This window comes from Hemibagrus wyckioides, linkage group LG05, assembly GCF_019097595.1.
Source record: "Hemibagrus wyckioides isolate EC202008001 linkage group LG05, SWU_Hwy_1.0, whole genome shotgun sequence".
NCBI lineage: Eukaryota > Metazoa > Chordata > Actinopteri > Siluriformes > Bagridae > Hemibagrus > Hemibagrus wyckioides.
Genome location: NC_080714.1, coordinates 948172 through 974362, shown reverse-complemented (window position 1 = coordinate 974362; position 26191 = coordinate 948172). Strand labels below are relative to the sequence as shown.

Here is a 26191-nt window from a genome sequence, read left to right as displayed (position 1 = left end):
ATCTCATCACACCTATTATCCACCTGTGACATTCCTCAACAAAGGAGTTCCACATGATATCAGATCACTACCACTCAAGAAAAGACGCTGGGCAATGGACTGGTGCAGTGGAAAACTTAGGAGTTAACCCTCTGTATTGGATGCCTACATGAGAAAACTATATCTCTGCTGGTGCTGGGATGCCCCTGGCTGGCCAAACAGGTGGAGTTCTGGGAGCATCGAACAATGGAGTGACTTCTGCATTGTCCACTGCTTATGGACCTATATCTGAAGCTGGAGAAGTGTGAGTTCCACCAACCTACCATCCAGTTCCTTGGCTATGTTATCACACTGGAGAGTATCCAAATGGATCGTACCTCCTCCATCCTGATCCAACCCGGCCTTTCATCGATCATTGTTTCAGAGAGAGTGAGAGGGTATGGGAATCAGCTCACGTCCATCTGCAGCCGGCAGTCCGACGGCAGATGTCTGTCACCAAGATACTCATCTCTACCATCCGGGCGACTGAATTTGGCTCTCCACTGGAGACATCTGCCTGCGACTCCCCTGCAGGAAGCTGAGTCCTCGCTACATAGGCCCCTTCACCGTCTTGAGGCAGATTAATGAAGCTTCCCAGTCACTACAGCATTTCACCAACCTTCCATGTTTCCTTGCTCAAATCGTTCACTGATCCTCTTCTTCCTCCTTCCACAGAACCACCAGCTCCACCCAGACCATCCCGTTCTCAGAGGCTACAGTCATCCTTGTCATCATTCCCGGACATCTGGAGATGCCCGTGGGGGAGGGGGTACTGTCACGGACACACTGACCACAGCCACTCAACCACACCCCCAATCACCAGAGTACTGAGCACCTGCACCTGCACTCAATCACCAGAGTACTATAAGAGCCCCCTTACTCCAGAGTCTTTGGCAGGTATTATAGTTACTTGCTTTGTGACTACTGCATGTGATTCAAGTGAATTACTTGCTCCTGCCAAGCTCACGTCCGGTGGGACTTCTGGATTGTGTTCTGACCACGTTTGCTTCAGATAAGACTGTTTCAGTTAGTGCTTTATTTTCATTACGTTACATATACCTCACCGTCTCATCTCTGCTTTAGTTTCACAATAAAGTGCACTTAAACTTACCTACTTTTCTCTGGTCTTCATTCTTAGTGACTTGTGACAAGCCAAGACACCAGATCACTTTATTTCACAATATTTGAATTTAATTTAAAGGAAAAACACAGTCTGCTGAGTTTTATTTTTCTTTGTATTTGGTCTGTTTTATTTCTCTTACACCTTTATTTCCAACACACAATACAATAAATGAAAATTGGGCGAAAGTGAAAGCTGCAGCATTGCAGGAGGAACATGAGGACCAGTGAAGTGATCCAGACGACCTGAAAAATAATTCATTACATAAAAGAAGCTCTTTTCATCAACTGCATAAAAAATTCTTCTATCAAATAATCTGGAAAAAAAGGCCCATGGAAGTTTAAAAACTGTGTAATGAGTTTTATTCATTCAGCTGAGAGTTAAAGTGAGCTTCAGTAGCCGGAGGGATATCCTCCTCTCCGAGGGTCTGATTCAGCGCAGATCTTATCACCCTGCCTCATCACGGCCTGGACCACTGCAGGGTAACGCTTCCACTCCCCTATCACATGATTCCTCTGCTTCAGTCCCTCTATAACACTCTGTAATTTAAATTCAGAGTAAATTATTATTACGTGTGCAAGAGAAGAAAGAGTGGTGTGTGTGTTTTAATGATGCTCAGAGACTCAGATGAGAAACTTATTTCAGTGGAAGAGATAAAAGATGATTCAAAATGAATTGTTCTTTTAATTGAAAGACTCTTTTAAATGAGACAGATGAATCTTTGTGTTGTCACTTTAACTGTGCTGTCATGTAGGAGTTTTGAATTGTCTGGATTCATGTAATGAAGACGAATCAAAACATTATAAAACTATTACAATGATGCTCAGAATCTCAAATATGAATCCTATTCTTTTGGAAGAGATGAAAGATGAGCAGCTGATTCTGAACAAGATCAATTAAAATCCCTTAAAACGAATCTTTTTGGTTTAAATGATCACATGATACAGACGAACCAAGTCTCAGTTTGATTCATACAAACATGCATGCTGATGCTAATAACAATCAGTATAATTAGAATAATTTTATTCAGTACAGTGGCTAGACTAACAAAATATCAGATTTCTGGAGAGAGTATTTCAGCACAGTTTAGTAGTGAGGACTTTATGAATTTCTTCACTAAAAAAATTGATAGTATTAGGAACAAAATATTGGATGTTCAAACTTTTACAGCATCTGGTGATCCAGACCAGCCTAAAGCTCCACATGTAAAGCTACAATGCTTTACCAGCATAGGGCAGGAAGAGCTGTATAAACTTATCACCACGGCTAAACCAACAACATGTTTGTTGGATCCAATTCCAACTAGATTGCTGAAAGAAGTGATACATGCAGCTGGAGAGCCTCTTCTTAATATTATTAACTCCTCGTTATATCCAGGTCATGTCCCAAAATCTCTCAAGTTAGCAGTTATTAAGCCTCTTCTTAAGAAACCGAAACTGGACCCTGATGAAATATCAAATTACAGACCGATTTCAAACCTTCTGTTTATATCTAAAATATTAGAAAAGGTGTCAGCTCAATTATGCTCCTTCCTACAGGAAAACAATATCCTTGAAGAATTTCAGTCAGGTTTCAGGCCCCATCATAGTACAGAAACTGCACTAGTTAAAATCACTAATGACTTGCTTTTAGCTTCGGACCAAGGCTGCATCTCCATTTTAGTCCTGCTTGATCTTAGTGCTGCATTCCACACTATAGATCATAATATTATCATAGATCGCTTACAAAATCACACAGGTATGCAGGGACAGGCATTAAAATGGTTTAGATCCTACTGGTCTGATCCATACCACTTTGTAGATTTAAATGGAGAACTGTCCAGTGTAGTGCCAGTGAAATACAGGGTCCCACAAGGGTCAGTTTTAGGACCTCTGCTTTTCTCAGTATACATGCTTCCATTGGGTAACATCATTAGAAGGCATGGGATTAGTTTCCACTGTTATGCCGATGATACCCAGTTATATATTTCATTAAAACCAGATGAAATATCTAATCTGTCTAGATTAACTGAGTGTGTTAAAGATATTAGAGATTGGATGACCGATAATTTTCTATTACTAAATTCTGACAAGACAGAGATATTACTTATTGGTCCAAAAACCAGTACACAAAAGCTTTCGCAATTCAGCTTGCATTTAGAAGGATGCACTGTTACTACTAGCTGGGCAGTGAATGACCTGAGTGTAATATTAGACAGCAACTTGTCCTTCTGGGTTTATGAACATTTAAGGAACGTTCACACAAAATTCAAACAAGTATCGTTCTCAGTGAGTTTACCAAGCCATTTGCTACCTGATCTGCATTTGCTACCCTTGATTGCCTGCTTACGGTTTCTGATCACTGGCCTGTTTTCTCTGACTTCATTGCTTATGGATCCTAACACACCTGCCGCTAGTGCATCGTTACAATATGGATATACTGATGGGTTAACTGTGGATGGATAAATAAATACTGAACATGGATAGACAGACAGTTGGACTAAAGAATGATTAAAGTTGTGTGTGTTACCAGAGCCGTTGCCGTGATGATCCTCGGCCCACCTGAAGCTCCAACCACCATTTTAACTTTGTTGTATTTGTCAGAGATGATGGTTGGGCACATGGCTGAGAGCGGCCTTTTACCTGCACACACAGTGGACATGTTACACTCTCCCTGTTTCATATTACAATCATTTACAAAACTTTTACTGATAAAGTATTACAATATCATCACAACATTGCAGCAGAGAAAGAACTACATGTAAGAACCTGAGCAGAGGATAATGTAATCTAAATATACATACACATTATTACAGTTTATCTGCATATTTAAAATCTGTGGCTCTGAAATGAATATGAATAATGGGAGAAAATCTGTTACCCGGTTTAATGAAGTTATTGGGAGAAGGAGGAATGCCGTATGTATTTGTGATGTACGGAGAACTGAAGTCATCCATTATATTGTTAAATATGATTCCAGTGGAAGGCGACATCACTTTAGAACCAAAACTGCACATAAACACCATCAAGACTGTTTACACACTTTGTTCTGGCTCAGAACAGTACAGTGTGTTCTGATTGGCTGAGAGCAGTACAGTTTGTTCTGATTGTCTGATAGACGTACACTGTGTTTTCATTGGCTGAGAACTGTACAGTGTGTTCTGATTGGCTGAGAGCAGTACAGAGTGTTCTGATTGGCTGAGAGCAGTACAGTGTGTTCTGATTGGCTGAGAGCAGTACAGTGTGTTCTGATTGTCTGATAGCCGTACACTGTGTTTTGATTGGCTGAGAGCAGTACAGAGTGTTCTGATTGGCTGAGATCAGTACAGTGTGTTCTGATTGTGATCAGTTTTATTGTCTTACTAAAGGTTGATGGTGCTGGTCACAGACACGGCGCTCCCGTCCTCAGCGATGACAGACAGATGAGCCGTCCCAGAATTCTCAGGGTTAAAGTATTCAGGTCCGTAGTAACTCTCTGGATGTGTGGCGTTATCTGTGATCTGACTGCGGATGTTTTCAGCAAAGTATTCTGAGGTCATGTTGTGGATGAGCTGAAGAGGGACAGACATGAAAAGCTCAGTGAAGCAACAAATCCAAAGAATTGAATAATTTCTCTAACAATAAGTATGGCATGTAATTCTTGTTTGAAGCAAAAATGAAAGAAAAACTTATATGTGGTTTTATAATATATAGTTGAAAAGCTATATATAACTACTATTGTTCCTCATTATAACTGAAAGTTACTGTTTTACTGATGAACAACAAACACCATGATGTGGAACTTAACACTGTCTCACGTTGGTGATGTTGAGGTACTGAGGATCTCCCAGCCTGCTCCTCATAGCGTAGGCGAAGCGGAAAGCCTCAATGATGCGGTGATAAGTGAGAGTCTTCTTCTCTGGAGTGGACACACTGCTGGGTGAGAAATTATAACCTGCACAGAGATATTTTAGGGTTTTTATATCATCATCATACACTAGTTATAGGTTTTCAAGTACGCTTCATGTAAGGATATCTTGCCAGTTGCCTTTAGAATTCACTGGCAAAATTCAGAATTCATTGTACCATCAATAATAGCAAGCGCCCTTAGCCCAGAAGCAGGAGACCATGCCAAAACCATGATACTACCACCACCATGTTTTACTGATGGGAGAAGAATTGCATATCCTTATGTTGGATTGCAATGTTTTCCTTTCGTTAACATAACTCTCATCTGTCCACACCGCATCCTTCCAGTAGCCTTCTGGGTTGTCCGTATGATCTATAACTACAGTCTGGAAGCAGCTTCCACCTTGCAACCCTGTCATGAACACCACAGTTGTTCTGTTTTCTTCTAATGATTGATTTGTGAACATTAACATTAGCATATGTAAGTAAGGCCTTTAGTTGGGTAGAAGTTACCCTGGGATCCTTTGTGACCTACACTACATTTATATTTAAATTTCTGGCATTTGGCAGATGCCCTTATCCAAAGAGACATACTAAGGTGCTTTGAAGTCTCTATCAGTAAATACATGAACACTAGTTCAATAGGTCACAGACTTACGATACCGTCAGCCTTAAAAACTACATAAAACAAACAGGGAAAATAAAAGCAAATTTTGAGAGTTTAAGTGCTTCAGGAAGATGTAGGTCTTCATCTGTCATTTGAAGACAGCCAGTAACTTAGCTGTTCAGATGTCTAGGGGATGCTAATTCCACCACCGCGGTGCTAGAACAGAAAAGAGTCTTGATGTATAATTAACCTCTTATCCTGAGAGATGGTGGACCAGTGCATGACCTACCTGAGCAGTGCTAGTAGATTTGAGGGAGCGAAGTGCAGTGTGAGGAGTAATAAGAACTTTGAGGAAAGATGGAGCTAGTCCATTCTTGGCTTTGTAGGCAAGCATCAGTGTGTTAAATATGATGCAGTTCCCGGAATCCAGAGGAGGCACGCAGCAATGGGGTGGTCTGGGAGAACAGTTGGGTGGTGTGGCACGTAGAAAACAAGACTGCATTTTGGGTCATTTGCAGTAGACAAATTTTGTTCAGAGGTACATTTACATTTCTGGCATTTGCAGACCCTCTTATACAGAGCGATACAAGTACAAAAGTGCTTTAAGTCTCTATCAATGAATATATTAACACTGGGTCGGTAGGTTACAGACTTAGGATACCATTAATCTAAAATTGAGTTGATGTGTGTTTTTTTATAACAATAAATAAAACAGAGAAAAATAAGAGCTATTTTAAGTGCTTTAGGGCGCCGTTTGAAGACAGTCAGAGAGTCTGCTGTACGGACATCTAGGTGAAGTTCATTCCACCACCTCGGTGCCAGAACAGAGAAGAGTCTAGACGTATACCTACCTTTTGCCCTGAGAGATGGTGGGACCAGTCCAACAGTGCTAGTGGATCGGAGAGAGCGAGGTGCAGTGTGAGGATTAATAAGATCTTTGAGGTAAGATGGTGCTGGTCTATTCTTGGCTTTGTAGGCAAGCATCAGTGTTTTGAATCTGATGCAGCTACTGGAAGCCAGTGGAGGGAACACAGCAGTGGGGTGGTGTGGAAGAACTTGGGCAGGTTGAAAACAAGCCGTGAAGCTGCATTTTGGATCATTTTCAGTGGACAAATTGCATTCAGAGGAAGACCTGCCAGTAGAGAGTTGCAGTAGTCCAGTCTCTAAATAACCAGAGACTGAACAAGCACTTGAGCACTTCAGTCTGTGTGGATAGGAACAGTCGAATCCTTCTTATGTTGTACAGAAGAAACCGACATGAACGTGTCACATTAGCAACATGGGAGGAGAAGGACAGTAGAGTGTCCATGATTACCCCAAGGTTGCAAGCAGTGGCTGAAGGGGAAATCATTGAGTTGTTCACAGATAATGCAAGATCTTGGGCTGGGGATGAATCACCTGGGATGACCAGCAGTTCAGTTTTGCTGGGATTAAGTTTCAGCTGATGAGCTCTCATCCAATATGAAATGTCTGCCAGACACGCTGAGATCCGGGCAGAAGCTGTGGTAACTCAGGGAGGGAAGGAGAAGATAAGTTGGGTGTCATCAGCATAGCAGTGGTATTAAAAGCCATGTGAGGATATAACTTTGCCAAAAGAGTGTGTGTATAGAGGGAGAAAATGAGAGGACCAAGTACTGAGCCTTGTGGGACACCAGCAGAGTGTCTGCATGGAGCAGATGTCAATCCCTTCCATGTTACCTGATACAAGTGACCATCCAGGTAGGAAGCAAACCATTCCCATGCTGTTCCACAAATTCCAAGACTCCTGAGCATGGACAAGTGAGTCTTGTGGTTAACAGTGTCAAATGCTGCAAAACGGATGAGGAGGATGAGGACCGATGACAGCTTGGCTGATCTAGCAAAAGGCAGTCTCTGTGGAATGTGCTGCTTTGAAGCCAGATTGGTTGGTATCATGGAGGTTATTCTGCAGGAGATAGTCAGACAGCTGATTATAAACAATTTGTTTGAGAATTTTTGAAAGAAAGGAGAGAAGTGATACCAGTCTGTTATTACTGATGTCAGAAGCATCCAAAGCAGGTATCTTCAGTATAGGGATAACTCTTGTTTTTGTTAAAGGCAGTTGGTACCTGACCAGATGTTATGGATTCATTGATGACTGTGGTGATGAAGGGCAGGAAGTTAGGTGAGATGGTCTGGAGCATAGTAGAAGGGATTGGATCCAGTGGGCAGGTGGTAGGATTGCAGGACTGGATGATTTGCAAAACCTCTTCTGCTGCTATGGTTTAGAGATGCTTCAGTAAGGGAGAAGCTGAGTCCTGACTGTGTAATGTAGATGAAGTTGGGTCAGATGTGAAGGTCTGGCAGATCTTCTCAATCTTCTCTGTGTAAAAAGTGACAAAATCTTCAGCAGTCAGGGAGGATGGAGCAGGTGGAGTCAGAGGGTTGAGTAAAGCAGAGAAGATGTTGTGGAGCTTTCGGGGGTTTTGTGCAGAAGCTTCAAGCTTTTCCTTGTAGAAGGAAGTCTTGGCAGAAGTCATGTCTGAAGAGAATCTGGATAGAAGTGTACGATGAGAGGTGAGATCAGTGTCTAGTCGAGATTTGAGAGGTGCTGGGAGTTACGTTTGGGTAGGACAGGGAGAATGATAGTGAAGGAAACCAAGTGATGATCTGAGATGTGAAGTGGGGTAGCAGTAATATTTGTAGCTGGGGAAGGGTAGGTGATGACCAAGTCGAGGACTTTTCCTCCCTTTGTGTCAGAGGGCAGCTGTTGAATGACAAGGAGAACGAATTTAGAAGAGTCAGAAGGCCAGAAGACTGAATCTTGTCGGATGGGAGATTGAAACCTCCAAGGACCATCAGAGGGGTGCTGTCAGAAAGGAAGACTGAGGAGAGTGTCCATTTCTTCCATGAAGTCTCCTAGGTGACCAGGAGGGCAGTAGATGACAATGATGAAGAGTTTAACCGGAGAGATAACTGAAACTGCATGGAATTCAAAAGAAGAGATGGTTAGATGAGACAATGGGGGTGTGAAACACCATCTCTGTGACAACAGCAGACCTGTACCACCACCCCTGCCTGATTCTCATGGTGAGTGGAAGAAAGCATAGGCAGAGGATAGAGCAGCCAGTACAGCAGTGTTCTGTGGGAATATCCAGGTCTCGGGTAGTGCCAGAAAATCAAAGGAATAGTGGGAGGCTAAAGCTGAGATGAAATCAGCCTTCCTTACAGCAGACTGGCGGTTCCAGAGCCCACCTACCACCACTGTTTGAGACTGAGACAACAGAGGAGGGTAGATATAAGATGAGGTAAGATGGTGCTGGTCTATTCTTGGCTTTGTAGGCAAGCATCAGTGTTTTGAATCTGATGCAGCTACTGGAAGCCAGTGGAGAGAACGCAGCAGTGGGGTGGTGTGGAAGAACTTAGGCAGGTTGAAAACAAGCCGTGAGGCTGCATTTTGGATCATTTGCAGTGGACAAATTGCATTCAGAGGAAGACCTGCCAGTAGAGAGTTGCAGTAGTCCAGTCTCGAAATAACCAGAAACTGAACAAGCACTTGAGCACTGCAGTCTGTGTGGATAGGAACGGTCAAATCCTTTTTATGTTGTACAGAAGAAACCGACATGAGCATGTCACATTAGCAACATGGGTGGAGAAGGACAGTAGAGTGTCCATGGTTACCCCAAGGTCGCGAGCAGTGGCTGAAGGGGAAATCATTGAGTTGTTCAGAGATAATGCAAGATCATGGGCTGGGGATGAATCACCTGGGATGACCAGCAGTTCAGTTTTGCTGGGATTAAGTTTCAGCTGATGAGCTGTCATCCAATATGAAATGTCTGCCAGACACGCTGAGATCCGGGCAGAAGCTGTGGTATCTGAGGGAGGGAAGGAGAAGATAAGTTGGGTGTCATCAGCATAGCAGTGGTATTAAAAGCCATGTGACGATATAACTTTGCCAAGAGAGTGGGTGTAGAGGGAGAAAAGGAGAGGACCAAGTACTGAGCCTTGTGGGACACCAGTAGAGAGTCTGCATGGAGCAGATGTCAATCCCTTCCATGTTACCTGATACGAGTGACCATCCAGGTAGGAAGCATACCATTCCCATGCTGTTCCACAAATTCCAAGACTCCTGAGTGTGGATGAGATTGCTGGAAACATGACCTCTGCATGTGAGACTGTCGTTGTCTGTAAGAGGTAACAACAGAGATGGGTTTGAGGCACATGTCTGTGGTCTAGTCAAAGTGAGGTTAAGTATGAATTAAGAATCTAACAGAACAAGAAAAGTATGTGAGTAAACACTTACTATTTAAGATATTAACAGGTCTGAACTGTGCTGGACACAGACAGACAGACACACACACACACACACAAATTGCCCTGTTTGCACGCACATGCCACTTTACATTTCACTTTACATTTTTTATATTGATCCTGTGATCCTGTTTACATGTGTCACTTTAATATTTGCACTCACTGTCTTGCACAAAGTCGGTCTATATGTTGTTTGTCTGCACTGTCTTGTCTTGTCATCCTGTGCACTTCTGTTATATGTCTAGTTTAAAGATTGCACCTTAAGTATAGTTTAGTTTTTATCTCTATGTTTAGCTCTATGTTTGTCTGCGTCTCTGTACTTTGTCTGTGTTATGTGTAGCACCTTTGGTCTAGGAGGAACATTGTTTCATTTCACTGTGTACTGCATCAGCTATATATGGTTGAAGTGACAATAATGCTTCTTTGACTCTTTGACTCTTGGCAGAGCTATCTGCAGTGGAAAGCCTTCAATATAAATTAGTAAGCCCTGCCCACAATTCACACCTTAAGAGAGACTGAAACTACTCTTGATTAATCACCTGAGACAACTAAGAACCACAGACCAACACTAAAGGATCAACAAGCTATACAATATAACACAGTTCAAATAACTCTAGAACCAACCAAGTTAAACAAATAGTACACAAAAGTCAGAATCCTACCTTAGCAGATGGAATAGATTCAAATGAACAGCCTAAGCACAGGAGGTAGACCTGCCTGAAGCTCTGAGTAAAACCATGCCGATTTATCGGCTCAGGTAGTTCATGTGATGAAGCGGAGTGTGCCAGCAGGACTATAACAGGTCATCTATGTCCCATTACTCCCGCTTCTTTGTCTTCAGAAAGTGCTCTGTGTATGTTTGTGGTAATTGTTTGTCCTGTCTGTCTAAACTAGGGAAAAAGAAGGTATATATATTATATATACATCCCAAATATATATATATATATTTGGGATGCCACAATACTCAATATAATATTGAACCATTCAGTACGACCTCCACGGTTCAATACGTGTATGTGAACCATGGTTTTTCGGTTTTTCCATAAAACAATAATAACCATGTGTTTTATTACTCTCTGAACCGCCTGTTTGTGTTTGCCTGTACTGTATGTCTACGCGCTGAGACAGACACACCTCCTCATGAGTAAATATCCAATCAGTGAGCACTAAAGTTAGGGGCGGTAACCATGCTTGCGATGCTGGTGTCAGATTTCACTCTAACCCTGGAGAGCAGTGAAGTGAGACAAATATGAAGAAGTGGCTCCGTCTTTCAAATCTGTGTTGTGGGAACATTTTGGATTTGTTGTTGACTATGATGCTGATGAAACAAAAACGCTAAACAAAAAAAATGACTTTGTTTAAGCAGTGTTACACACGAGTTACATACTGACATGGAAATACTTCCAACATGACCACACATCTGCAGCTCCATCACCCAGAGATATCACTGTGTGGAAGCAGGATGGCAGAGCAGGTAACACAGGCATCCAAAAAGCAACAGTCCCCTATCTGATTCCTTCCAGCATTCAGACACAACTGGTTCCGAGAGACACAAAAAATAATTATAACATCATAATTGCTAAAGATTTGCAGCCGTTTTCTGTGATGTGGGCTTTCGGCAACTAAAAGTGCTCAAACCATGTTACACACTACCGACACGGCCTTTTTTCCCGATCTCTACGAAAAAACGCACAAAAAAATCTAAAACCAATTGGCTAAAGCGCAAAGCCTTGCTCTAATAACAGATAGTTGGACCTCGCGGGCAACAGAGAGTTGTCTCACCTTTACTGTTCATTATAGAGCGGATTGGGGGAAAAAAAGCACAACTAAAACCAGTTTTTTTTTTCTTCTTAACATACTTACTGTTCCTGTCACCTAAGCAAAGAATAATAAAAAAAAAACTTTAATTTGCCAAGCCATCCGAACCGAAAACCGTGGTTAAAAACCGCGGTACATATTGAACTGTAGGTTAACTGTATTGTTGCATCTCTAATATATATATATATATTAATGCAACAATAGGAAAAGATAGCAAGTTTAGAAAGAGCATGCATCTCCTGCCAAGCCCCTGCGCCTCGTGACTCTGATGTAGATCATGGGTCTTGCAGGTCGAGTTAGTGGAGGCGGAACAAGAGACAGGTGATCCACTTTCTCTTGCCCTTTAACCTGATTCAGAGTTCCCCACTTTGGCTCTGGGAGCTTGCTTTGCAATTTCTCCCGAAAGAGAAATTATTATTATCTTCATCAGACTCTGAGGAGCTCGAAGTGGGCGATGATGAACAGTATGCCACTGAAATGCTTCTTGAGAGAAAGCATTCAGTGACGGTCATGCTGTCGAGTTTTGCACACTGTCACTAAACTTATTCTGAATTTACTTGCTTGTAATACCAGCCAAGCAATTGTGCCTCGTGGCTTGAGTCCCACATCTGTTGAGGCGGTGCCGGATTCGGTAATGGTTTCACGGCTTCATGAATCCCTTTCTTCCTCGGCTCCGGGAGCTTGCTTTGTGATTTCTTCTGACCTAGATGAGGATGTAATGCAACAATGAGCAAACAGCATTCGAATTGCCATATCACATATCCGGTTGCTAAACTTAGCTTAGATTGACATGAAGAAAGGTTACTGTTGTCTGCTATGAGCTTGACAATCTTGACTAACTTCACGCCACCTTCCGTCTCCATGTAAGCGTCTCCCATTTACCCAATACCTCCACACTGAGGTGTTGAGGTTGTGGAATAATACTTATTCTGCCTGTTCTTTCTCCTCAGCCACTGCTGACTATTCAGCCATTATGGGCCTTGATGAACATGGTTATGTGGCGATGCAGAGGGTTGAAGAAGTGCTCACAGGCTATCTTTTCCTTTCATTGCCTGCATGAAGAAAGTCTGCATCTAGGGAAGGCCTATAATCCTGTTGGTTAAGCTGGTGTGGTGCTGCATACAAAAGCAGTTTGTAGCACAGAGCCAAAACCATACAAAACCATTTGTTTGCCACAAAGAGCCAATCTGACAGAGATAAAAGAAGGGGACAAAACCTTCCTTTTAGATGTTCTGATGTCTCCTAAGTGACTGTTCTTCCTTCACTGCAGCAAAGATCTAGGGCTATCAACTAGTAGCCACCAGCCCCAGCCTGGCTTTTTGAGGCAGGAAAAGCAGGCTTGCATTGCAGCCTGAGCCCCCCATGTAAAATCTGGGTGGGTGGCAAGTGCTTAGGGGCAGGTCTCCGCCAGGTGGGCCAGAAATGACTCCTAATGCCTGAGGGCTAGGGTTTCAGGGATGACCCTTAAGGGTCATTTCCACTGCTGCCTACCCTGCCACCTCCGGTGCTTCAGGGTTTAACCATGACCTCCCATGTTTCTTATGTGTTGCCACCTCCTGGGTTTCTTCCTGCCAGCTTGCTGTTTCAGGACACTATGTGAGGTGAGAACAGCAAGAGGCTAACACCTCTCTCAGACCACCTGACAGTGTGGAAACTTCTGCCGGGTGTGTTACAATGGGTTCTGTGGGAAAAGGCTACAGAATATTCCTGAAGGGTGCCAATCTTCACATAGGCATCTTGACAGAGCACAGGAGACTCCCCTGGATTGCTTTTGAGGTGAAGCATACCGGTGCCAGGTTCTCCCTTTAGGCCTAGTCTTATTGCTCACCCTCACAAAGTTCTTGGAAGCTGCTCTGGTATCATTGCACCCCGGGGTTTCCATGTACTGTAATTATCCAGATAACTGGCTCATTTTGGTTCAGTCAAGGGAAGACAGTAATTGAAAAGCCATGTTTGCCCACATGAGGTCCCTAGGCCTCAACCCAGTTAAGTGTGTGCTGTCTCCTTCTCTGAGAACCACCTTCTGGGGGATAATTTGGGATTCATCCACGATGCGGGCACATCTGTCTCCCGCTCTGGGGGATTCCATCCTTTCTGCCATAAGGGTCTGACTTTAAAATCTGATCTCATGGCACACAGATTGCCTGAAGATGGGAGCAGTGTTTCTAATCCTGAAATACTTTTTCTTGAAACTCATCTTTGGAGGTTCCCTTCATAGGTGGTCGAATTTTTGGCCAGGCAGAAGTGGCTATGTTCGCATCTGAGGAGTCGATCCACTGTCCCCTGTGGCTTTCTCTTTTCCCTTCTGGATGGTGCATTTTTGGGAGATTCCCATCAGGAGAAGCCTCCTCTCTAATGTGTAGGTGGTGATTCTCCACCCCCGCCCTGAGATTTAGAACCTCTGGTCTGGCCCCTGAGGGTGACCAGCTTCTAGACTTCATCCTCCCAACTGAGGTTGTGGAGACTATTTTAAACTTTCTCTTCTGGTAAAATCAGCAGTGTCAGGATCTAGTTCACTGCCTAGTACAATGCTAGAGTTCCTGCAGATACGCCTCTTTGAGGGCCTATCACCCTCTACATTGATCTATACGTGGCAGCCATTGCTGCGAATCACGTGCCTGTTCTCTGCGAGGTGCCAGAAGGCTGAGGCTTCCCTGCATGTCAGAATGTCAGACCGTGTCTCTTCTCCTGGGCCCCCTCAATAGTCCTGGAGGGACTTTTCCAAGCCCACTTTTAGCCAATAGAGTCTGTTTTTGACCCTGGAAACAGCTCTGCTATAAGCCAGTCATCCAGCCTTTCTGCAGGCCTTCTGCCCTCTGCTCCACTAGTTGGCAAAGCAGGGGAGACTGCACATGCTGTGCCCAGTTCGGGTTTTTAGCACTTACACCCACTGCTCAAGCGCATTGCCTAAGTCATCTCCCTTTTCCTCCTCTTTGGTGGCCGCAACAAAAGTCTCTAACTCCCCCAGCAAATATTGCTAATCAAGACTGAGTGGCTAACAGAGAGTAGAGAAACTCTAAGTGGATAATACAGATAAGACACTTCTAATATCCATTTATTCCACTCAAAGAAACACACACACACACACACTCACCTTTTACAATGTTGAGGATTAGCGCTAGCACAGGACCACTAGATGGAGCATCTGGAAAGTGCATCGTGTATTCTCCCACATTTATCTTCAGTGGGCTTTCATTCAACTCTGGTGTGTAAGCTGACAGGTCTTCAAGTGTTATAATGCCACCTGGATCATACCCCAACACCAGGAACAGGTTAGCATACAACATGAGGTGATTAGCACTGAGCATTAGCCTCTTATTTAAAGTGAATGGTAGCATCAGTACTGTACTGAGTATTAGCATGTGTTTCAGTGATATTTAGCATCTGCATTGCAGGGTTTATTAACAGAACTAGTAGCATGTAGTAAACTTTAATAGTTCAGCACTGATGTACCTGCAGCCTGGATGTCCTTCACTATCGTTTCAGCCATGGAGCCTTTATAAAAACATCAGCTCCTTCCTCAGCGATCCTCCCGTAGGTGTCTGCTAGCTGTGGAAATCTGATTGTGTCGTTTTCCCTCAGGATGGTTTTGTTGGAATCACAGAACACTTCACTGTAACAGAAAATAAAATTCTAAATTATAATTCAAAGAAATCCTTTTCCTTATGGCAGTAAAGTGTTCATCGGTCAGTCAGTTGTAAAGTCCACATTCTGCCCTAATTCTGTCATGTGTGATGAATATACTGTGCATTCTCCCACACTGGCATCCTACAAGGCTGTGTGCTGAGCCCAATGCTCTACTCCCTGTTCACCCATGACTGTGTTCTGCGGCATAACTCCAACCTCTTCATCAAACATGCAGATGATACCACAGTTGTTGGCTGAATCAGCAACAAAAATGAATCAGCCTACAGGGAGGAGATCCAAAGCCTGTCAGCATGGTGTTCCATGAACAACCTCACCCTCAATGCCACAAAGACCAAAGAGCTCATCATGGACTTCTGGAAATCTAACAGCAGCAGACATTCCCCTATCTACAACAATGGGTCTGAAGTAGAGCTCCAGATTTAAGTTTCTGGGTGTCCACATCTCTGAGGATCTGTCCTGGCATCTGAACACCTTAACTCTGGTTCAGAAGACACAACAGTGTCTTTAGTTCCTTAGAAGAAGTAAAGTAAAGAAGAAAAGTTCACTGTATTATTGAGAGCATCTTGACAAGCTCCATCACAGTGTGGTATGGCAGCTCCATGGTGTGTGAAAAGAAATCACTGCAAACGGTTGTGAAAACCGCCCAAGGCATCATCCTCACACCTGAGTCATAAACTGTTCAACCTGCTTCTGTGCAGGAGGAGATACAGAACCATCTACACCAGAACCAGCAGGTTCAGGGCCAGTTTTTTTCCTACAACCATAGATCTACTGAACTCCACATTGGAGTTCTGCTTCACTCTGTACATTATACTATAATTTAATTATTATATTTTCTCTGTGTAATATAATTATAATCTATCTATCTATCTATCTATCTATCTATCTATCTATCTATCTATCTATCTATCTATCTGTCTATCTATGTTCACTTCCCTTATATGGTCATGACTTCCTGTTCTCATTACCACTTAAGCTTTATGGTTGCTTTTCTAATTTAAAATTGGATATTATATTACATTTTCTAGCCTTGGACAGAGAAACTCTCTCTATGTAGGCAGCCTCCTCCTGAACAGAACACATGGGTGTTGCTGATATGTTGACATGTCCATGACAGTGATGTCCCTCACCACAGCACAGGATCATCCTGAATGGTCTGCAGTTTAAAGCGCATGGATTCGGCAAGAGCTCTGCTCACTCGGATGCCATCACGTGCCAGCTGGATGCTCGGCTTAAACAGCTCCCTCCAGGGCAGGCGGCCATGACGCCGGTGTGCCAGTTCATAGCCACGAAGCTCACCGGGGACAGCGATAGACAGACCTCCTGTTATTCATGAAAACACAACAGACCACAGAGCTGGACATCCCTTTTGACCTACACAGTATCATGTACATTAAGCACACTGTAAAAATTCTTAATAATTAATTATTTGTGGCTTCTTTATACCTGTAGGTTGTAGGTTTGTGGTCTAATAGCAGTAGAGTACTGATTAACTTTTATAGAATATGTTCATGTTCAGAATGTGCAGCACCTTTTTGAGCGAGCTTTGCATTGCTGCCGAACATGTCAACTGTTGCTTTTAGGGGAGCCACTTCCTTTGTGTTGATTGTCTCCACCATCCCTAAGATAGAAAAACAATACTAGTGCACTTTTAGCTAATTAATTCTCAGTGAATTATTGTTGATTTTTAAAAGTAACTGATTAAATTTAAAATTAAATTTGTAACTGATGCAGATTTTTTTTTGCATAAGACTTTACACGTTAGTCAGCAAGTGTTTTGGATATTTCTGCCCATTTCTTGACTCTTCCTTTAGCTGTTGTGTGGAATCGAATGCTTGCTTTTACTAATGAAGTCTGCATATGGATTCCACTTCTGCTGCCTCTGGTCAACTCTGGTCAACCTTACAACACCCTGACAACTGCGATACAGTAATCCCTATCTATATCGTGGTTCATATATCGCGGTCCTGGTATATCGCAGATTTTTATTTGGAATATAACAAATTTTTTTTGCATATTTTCTCGGTATATCGCGGTATCCACAAACCTTATAGTGAATTGTTTTTATGTTGAAATAACGTAATTTATTAATAAAAATATAATTATTAATTACAAAATATAAACATGAAGTAAAATAAAGTAAAATGTTAATAATATATAAAATACTGTACAGCGTATTTACTCAAAAGACAAAGAACACATAGCATTGTTTAGGAAAGCGCAGTGCTGAAAAGCTGAAAATCAAAATACAGTACAGCTGGAGGAACGAGTCCGGCCAATTGGAATGCTCCATTCATTTAATCACGGTTGTGATTGGCTGCTGGCTATGTGTGCAGTTGGGGAAGGGGAAGCAGAATTCTCCAGCATCCCAGTCCCAAGTGTTTGGTTTTGTATATGCTGTATTTTTACGTTTTTTATGCACCGGTTTTAATATACCCTATTATGTCACCCAAACGCTCTGCACCATCTAAGGCTTCTGGCAAGGAACCTAAACGTACTCACTATAAATGTGAGGTTTCTACAAATTGACCTCACCATATGCTTGCAAATGTTTTCTGTGTATGTTTAAAGAGTGTGGGATGGTAATTTATGGCTTAAACAATAAAAAAAAAGCATTTGGGGGTGGCGTCCGTGTATCGCAGATTTTCGTTTATCTCGGGTGGTTTTGGAACATAACGGGGGACTACTGTAGTCAATAAATTAGAGTTAAAATATAATTCAAAAATAAGTTTTTATTATTTCTGTGTGGCCTGGTAACAAATGATCCCCGGTCCAGTGGTTGGGGACCCCTGCCTTAAATGAAGTAGGATGAGTGAATGGATGAATGGATTATCAGGTGGGTCAATAAACTGTCAGATGGATAGATGGATTAGACGGATGATCAGATTATTATTTCTGACATTTTTTGAAACTTGACTAGAAATTTCTGGCCCTGGGTCCTTTTTGAATAAACCTTTTCACATGAACCCATTTAACCAGTCTGAGAGTCATAGACAAATAGATAGACAGACAGATATATAGATTTTCAGATTGATGCATGAATGGGTAGATTGACAGATAGACAGATGGATGGATGAATGGATGGATGGATGTCACCTGTAGAGCCATTATAGATGATGAAGTAATGTCCTCCTCCGATGCCCATGCTCTGAACGTTAAACAGTCCAACACACAACAGAGTTGCAATGGCAGCATCGACCCCAGAACCACCACGTTTTAACATGTCACTGACACACACACACACACACACACCATCTTGCTTTACTGGGATGGTCTTCATGTGAGCCAGTTTCATCATGGTGCTTGATGGGTTTTGCAAATGCACTTGACAATACTGTTCTTGTAAGAACTATTCCAGAACACCTGACCTTCGTGTCTTAAAATAACAACTGACTGGTTTTTGTTGTCATTACATATGGATTACTGAAGTCCATGTGTGTTATTTCATAGTTTTGAAATCTCCAGGATTGTTCTAGAATGTAGAAAATAAACAAAAAACATTGAAAAAAACATTGAATTAAAAGGTGTGTCCAAACTTCTGACTGGTAGTGTAAACCCTTAGTGTGTTAGACTGAGGTTAACGTAGATCTCTGATGAGGTACTGAAAATTGTGAGAAATAAGAATAGTAAGAATAAGTTTTCATCACATAGAGAGTGAAGCTCATTGCTTTGTCCTACCTGCCGATTTCAGAACATTTCCCTGCGTCAGCTGCGACAGCAGCTTTGCAGTAGCAGACTTTCAAGATACATTTTATTAATAGGCAAATGCCCACGACGAAACCCACAGCGACAACCAGGGCACAAAGATATTTCAGCACATCCATCCTGTTCAAACACAGTGCAAACATTAATGTGGTCATGTGGTTTTGTGATCATCAGAACAATTAAAAACACATTTTAATCTTTTAATTAATGAATTGTTTGGTGTTCAGTCTCAGTGTCTTAAAGTTTTAAACTGTAAATGCTCAGTGAGCGAGACATGATGAGGTGAACTGGCTGTTACTAGGACTGTAACATGAACTGCTGCTGTCCCAAAACATGCAGCGTCCCAAAAAAGTCCCAAAAAACTCTACAGATTGTTCAGACACATTAAGCTGGAGTTTAGCGTGAGAGTCTGTTGGCTGATGACACAATGGGATAAGGATCGATCTGATCTGAATACATCAGTGTAGAAGAAAAGAAACACCGGCCATATTTTAGACAATTATACTCTGAAAAAGATTTCTGTCTGATGAAAGGTTTAGTCACTTCAACTCTTTGTCTGTGTGAGTGTGTGTGTGTGTGTGTGTGTGTGTGTGTTTTCACAGAATGTTGATCTCCAGCACAGTGGCGGCTGGTCAGTAGGGGGCGCTTCATGTTAGCCAGAGAAGAATGCTACCTTAACATGTTAACGATTATTATATATTTTAATAACAAAATCAAATCATTTAGTTGTACTATTCCACTGTTAGTCATATTATCATTTATTTAAATAAAAAAATCAAAACTTGAGTGTCTATGTAGGTCCGTAAAGTTATGTAAGTTATGTTATGTGAAAAACATGTGACTTGAAGCTGAGCTCTGATTGGCTTCTTTCAAATTGTCCTTGAACCCACCACTTTTGTTGTTAGCAAAACAATATTTTTTTTTCTATATTTGGCCTCATGTGATTGGACCATTCTCAACGAGTCTCATTAGCACTCAGCAGATGGTCAGTTAATGGACAGGTACTGATTAATGTGGAAGCAAGCCAAATATCTCAAGATGAAAATTAAGTTCTTTAAAAAAAATATCCTTTCACAATGTGTTTGGAGGAGAAAAAGAAAAGAATCAAGGAGCTTGGAGCAGATCGACCCAATCTTCCAATTCAGCATCAGTCACGTGATGGTTTTTTCATCTAGACTCTTCTCTGTTCTGGCACCGAGGTGGTGGAATGAACTTCCCCTAGATGTCCATACAGCCGAGTCACTGACCATCTTCAAACGACGTCTGAAGACCTACCTCTTCCTGAAACACTTAAACTAGCTGTTATCTTTCCCTGTTTATGTATTATTATATGTTTAAAAAAAACACCAGTTTTAGGTTGATGTTATCCTGAGTCTGTAATCTACTGAACCAATGCTAATGTATTCATGATAGAGACTTAAAGCACTTTCGTACGTTGCTCTGGATGAGAGCATCTGCTAAATGCCAGAAATGTAAATGTAAATGTGATGGAGGTGGAGCTTCCACTCTGTGCTTTTCCAGCACTTCTTAATGAATGCACTGGCTATGCGGTCAGTGGAAAAGAGACTGGTCACTGAGATGACTGACTTTAACCTGAAGCTCATTGAGAAACTTGAAAGCCAGAAAGAAAGAAGGCCTGTGATTGATAAGGTAACTTTCCAGTGTGTGTGCATGTGTGTGTGTGTGTGTGTGTGTTTAATGATTACCTTCATTATTTCATTACTGATAATAAACCTACCTTGAACTCAAATGACATGATTCACAGTAGATGTCTGCATGCTTTAACAGCTGACTTTAACAGTAACATTTTCAGTATTTTATCTTAGCAGTAATGATACAGAATCCAGAAACCAGCTGCCACTGTTCCAGCAGTCACACTACTGTAACTCGCACCGTCCAAGCATGAAGACGAGTGTGTGATGTGATGTGATGTGTGTTTTTGCAATTTTTGTCACACGCAAAACAGGAAACCTTTAAAAATACTGAGCATTACAGGTGCAGCAGTGTGACTTCTGGAGAACAACATTTTGCGAACACACTCTCTCTCTCTCTCTCTCTCTCTCTCTCTCTCTCACACACACACACACACTGAGAAATACCAAAAGTGAACAAGAGACTGATAGACAGGAAATACAGAAGACATTGCGAGAGAAAAAGAGTCAGACAGACAGACAGTGAAAGAGAGACAGGCTGAGAGAGTGAGACAAAGTCCAAAGTACAATTCTACTTTCTAATATGATGGCTAATAATGGTGTGGAAATGTGTCCATCTTTCTTTCATGGTTTGTTCACATTATTTTAATGATCTAAGATCTAAATGTCATTTCTTCTCAAATCAAACATTTATTTATCAATATTAGTATTTATAGAATATTCTTATATTATAAAGTAAATAAACCATCATCAATTTATTCTATTAATTTAATTTCACTCTCTGAACTTTCTCTTTCCTTTTTTAATATATTTATTTCATTGGCCCAGAAAACAAACTCTTATTTACTCCACAATACCAGCATCAGTAGAAATTTATTACCCAAGAAAATTAAACCTTTTTATTTCCTACCTTGACTTTCTTCTCTCAGTCCATGGACCATGCAGCTGTTCATCATCTCGCACCTCCATTTCCTCCTGAGTGAGCTTCTAATATTCAGTTTCTGCAGAAACTTCTTAGTCTCTTCTTCACCTGATCACAATACACAACTTCTTCTGTTTCTTTTTCTATTTCACCTAAGAGCGCCTTCCAGCATGTGCTAACTACACACACACACACACTCACACACACACACACTCACACACACACACATTATAAACTCTGAGGTTCATGTCAGTTTAGTGCATTCAGAGTTACTTTCAGTTTTAAGCTCACGTGTGTTGTGTTTGTTTCTCTCCGTTAGGCGGAGCATCATCACACAGAGGTGCAGCAGAAGTGTTCCTGAGGCCCTCTAGTGGATGACTGCAGTACAACATGTAGCCCTGACTGAAGTGTTCCTGAGGCCCTCTAGTGGATGACTGCAGTACAACATGTAGCCCTGACTGAAGTGTTCCTGAGGCCCTCTAGTGGATGACTGCAGTACAACATGTAGCCCTGACTGAAGTGTTCCTGAGGCCCTCTAGTGGATGACTGCAGTACAACATGTAGCCCTGACTGAAGTGTTCCTGAGGCCCTCTAGTGGATGACTGCAGTACAACATGTGGCCTTGACAGAAGTGCGCCTGAGGCCCTCTAATGGCTGACTAAAGCTTTTGAGTAATGCAAATATATCAAGTATATAACCTTTATAATGTTAGGCTTTGGAGCTTTGGAGCTTTTGATTAATGCACATGTGTAACTTTCATAATCATCAAGAAGTGCTGAGATGGGTGAAATAGAGGGGATGTTTTTGCGCTGAAAAATGCAAAGTAAGGGGAATTTCACCAAGAATAGTCACCCAGACAGACATAACCTAGACATAACCTAGGCATCTTATCAGCTTTAGCATTGCTTAATAGGCAACAGAGGAGCACATTTAGTTCGACACAGACAGTTAAACTTAGAAATAGAAGTATGGTTTTCCGAGAAATTGAAGCACATCTAATTTTGACATCGACGTTGGTCAGTACGTGCATACATGCACATTGTTGCTGTATACATCATGTACCCAAAAGGTTGTTTGATGTCATCAAAGGGAGGATGTTTTAACTAAGGGGGTGGTATGGGGACAAATACGAAAATATAGTAAGTATGTTAATTAAGGAAGGAGGGATTAAAAGTATACATACATTGAGTATAATGTGGAAATTTCTAGAAATATTTAAATTTGGAAGAGGAGGCGACATGGGGCGTCTGAGGTATAAGAAGAAGGGAATTTTTTTGGGTTTTTTTGAGACCAGCTGCTCTCTTCAGAAATGCATGTGATTGACTGCATGGCTGAATAAAGAAACCTGCTTCTTCTCATCTGCTGACTGAGATCTCCTTCATTTCGGCTAAGTATTTGATAGTTTATTGACTTTATTTGGTAAGATTATTGAAATAATAGAAATTGGTACAATTAAAGATTCCACCCTGTGATATGTCTACTCGGAGGGGACTCTGAGTTCCGACAACACTCTTTCTCTCTCTCACACACACACACACTCATGTAAACACACTTATATAAACATACACACATACACACACACTGATTTAAAAAACAAATACATGCACCCACACACATTCATATAAACATACACAAACTCACACACACACACATACACTCATGTAAACACACATACACACACCTTACATTATTACCTTGTCACACAGTTAATCTCATAACATAAAGTATGTGTTAAAATAAGATTGAGTATCAGAATAATCTCAGTGTGATGAATTCATGGGAGCAGATGGTATAGAATCCATATGCGGTTTAATAACCAGGATAGTAAACAGTCCAAAACAGCAGGCAAAATCACAAAGACAAAAACAGGCAGAAAGTCCAAAAAACAGAAGTAGCAATCACGAGATCCTTCAACATCAAGTGGCAGAGGTGGCATAGGGTTAAATCTCTCAGAGTTGGGGGTGGTATGGGCAGCTTTGAGAAGTGATGCATGAAAAGACAGGGAGATCTGATACCCAGGCAGGAGCTAGAGATGATAAGTCACAGGGTTAATCTGGCGGAGAATCTTAAATGGCCCAATAAACTTGGGGCTGAGCTTTCTGCTGGGCATCTTGAGCTTTAGATTCCATGTAGGAAGCCACACAAACTGGCCAGGTTGGTAAGGGAGATGGTTTCTTCTGCATCAATCTGCTTGTAGACATTGGTACCTGATGGCTCTCTGAAGACGAACATGGGCACTCTCCCACACTGCTTGGCTATGTTCAAACCAATCGTCCACTGAGGGAACATCTGACGGGTCATCTGAAAATGGGAACAGTGGTGGCTGGAACCCCATTGGAAGGGAGTGAGGTCAATAGAGGAGTGTTTAAGGGAGTTTTGAGCATTTTCAGCCCACTGGAGGAATTTGCTCCGTTCGTGTTGGTCTTGGCCACAATAAGACCTCAAATAATGACCAATTTCTTGGTTGAGGCACTCCACTTGGACGTAAGATTGAGGGTGGTAGCCAGATGTGAGACTGATATTTACTCCCAGCTTCTCACAGAATGCTCTTCACACTCAAGAAGTAAATTGGGATCCTCTGTCAGAAATTATATTCTCAGGGAGACCATAGAGGCAGAACACATTGGGGAAAATGTGCAGTGATGATGGTAGGTGGGAGGATGGGTTCAGCATCTAAGAGCCTCTGTGTTGGGTCATCAGAGAGGGCATCAGCCTTTCCATTCTTGGTGCTGGGTCGATAAGTCACTGTGAAATTAAACCTGGAAAAGAAGAGAGCCCATCGGGCCTGGCGTGGGTTTAAATATTCAGCGTTCTTGAGGTATTTGAGGTTCTTGTGATCTGTGTTCTTGTGATCCAATGATGCCACTCCTCCAGTGCTTCTTTAATCGATAATAATTCCCTGTTCCCCACGTCATAGTTAACCTCGGCAGGGGTCATTTTACAGCAGAACATTGCACAGGGCAAGAGTTTACCTTGGTTGTCATGACTTCGGGGTTGCACTGCCCCAATTCCACAGTTTGATGTGTCCAACTCTACAATAAATGGGTCTGGATGGTGGAGAATGGGAGCCGAGGTGAAACGGTGTTTGAGATGCCTGAAAGCAGCTGAATATTTTGTTGGTCCCCCTTTTGCTGCCAAAAACAGCCCTAACCCATCTGGCATGGACTCCACTAGATCCCTGAAGGTGTGCTGTGGTATCTGGCAACAAGATGTTAGCAGCAGATTCTTTAAGTCCTGTAAGTTGTGAGGTGGAGTCTCACATGCTGGATTGGATTAAGTCCACACCTCAAACTGGTTGTTGTGGTCATTAAATCATTCCTGAACCATTTTTGCTTTATGTCATGGCGCATTATCCTGCTGAAAGAGACCACAGCCATCAGGGAATACCATTTTCATGAAAGGGTGTACATGGTCTGCAACAATGCTTAGGTAGATGGTATGTGTTCAATTCAATTCAACTAAATTTTATTTGTATAGCGCTTTTAACAAAGAGCATTGTCTCAAAGCAGTTTTACATGAGAAACAACACAAGAAAACAACAAACATATAAACAGACAAACAGACAAACAGTAGTGTCAAAGTAACATCCACATGGACGGCAGGACCCAAGGTTTCCCAGTAGAACACTCACCAAAACAGGACACTTGCATCCTGGTCCCATGTGTTCCCCAGCTAAGAGAAGCACATGCACCTGGCCAGCCGGTGATGTAAAAAAAAAGTGATCCATCAAACGACGCCACCTAATTCCTTTGCTCCGTGTTCAGTTCTGATGCTCATGTGCCCATTGTTGATGCTTTCGGTGGTGCACATGGGTCAGCATGGGCACTCTGACTGGTATGCGGTATGCGGCCCCATACACAACAAACTGTGATGAACTGTGTATTTTGACGCCTTTCTATCAGGACCAGCATTAACATTAGCATTAATTCTTCAGTAATTTGAGCAACAGTAGATTGCTGTCTAACAGTCTGTTAGATTGGACCACACGGGCCAGCCTTGGCTTCCTGTGCATCAATAAGTCTTGGCCACCCATGACCCTGTCGCTGGTTCACCACTGTTCCTTCCTTGGACCCCTTTTGATAGATACTGACCACTGCAGACCGGGAACACCCCACAAGAGCTGCAGTTTTGGAGATGCTCTGATCCAGTGGTCTAGCCATCACAATTTGGCCCTTCATCAAACTCACTTAAATCCTTATGTCCACATCCTTGTCAATTTTTCCTGCTTCTAACATCAATTTTGAGGACAAAATATTCACTTGTTGCCTAATATATCCCACCCACTAACAGGTGCCATGATGAGGAGATCATCAGTCTTATTCACTTCACCTTGCACTGCTCAGAATGTTATACCTGATTGGTGTATACTTCCAACACACAATACAAAAAATTAAAATTGGGCTAAACTGAAGGCTGCAGCATTCAGGAGGAATGTGAGGAGCAGTAAAGTGATCCAGACGATCTGAGAAATAATTTGTAACATTAAAGAATCAACTTTTTCCATCAACTGTGTGAAAAAGATTTCTATCAAATAATTCATAATAAAACAGCACCTGAAGACATGTG

General features: G+C 42.1%; 1 pseudogene; it reads right to left on the bottom strand.

The window, feature by feature from the left end:
• Positions 1 to 1236: 1236 nt before the first annotated feature.
• LOC131353578 (glutathione hydrolase 1 proenzyme-like) lies at positions 1237 to 21880 on the bottom strand (annotated as a pseudogene).
• Positions 21881 to 26191: the final 4311 nt, after the last annotated feature.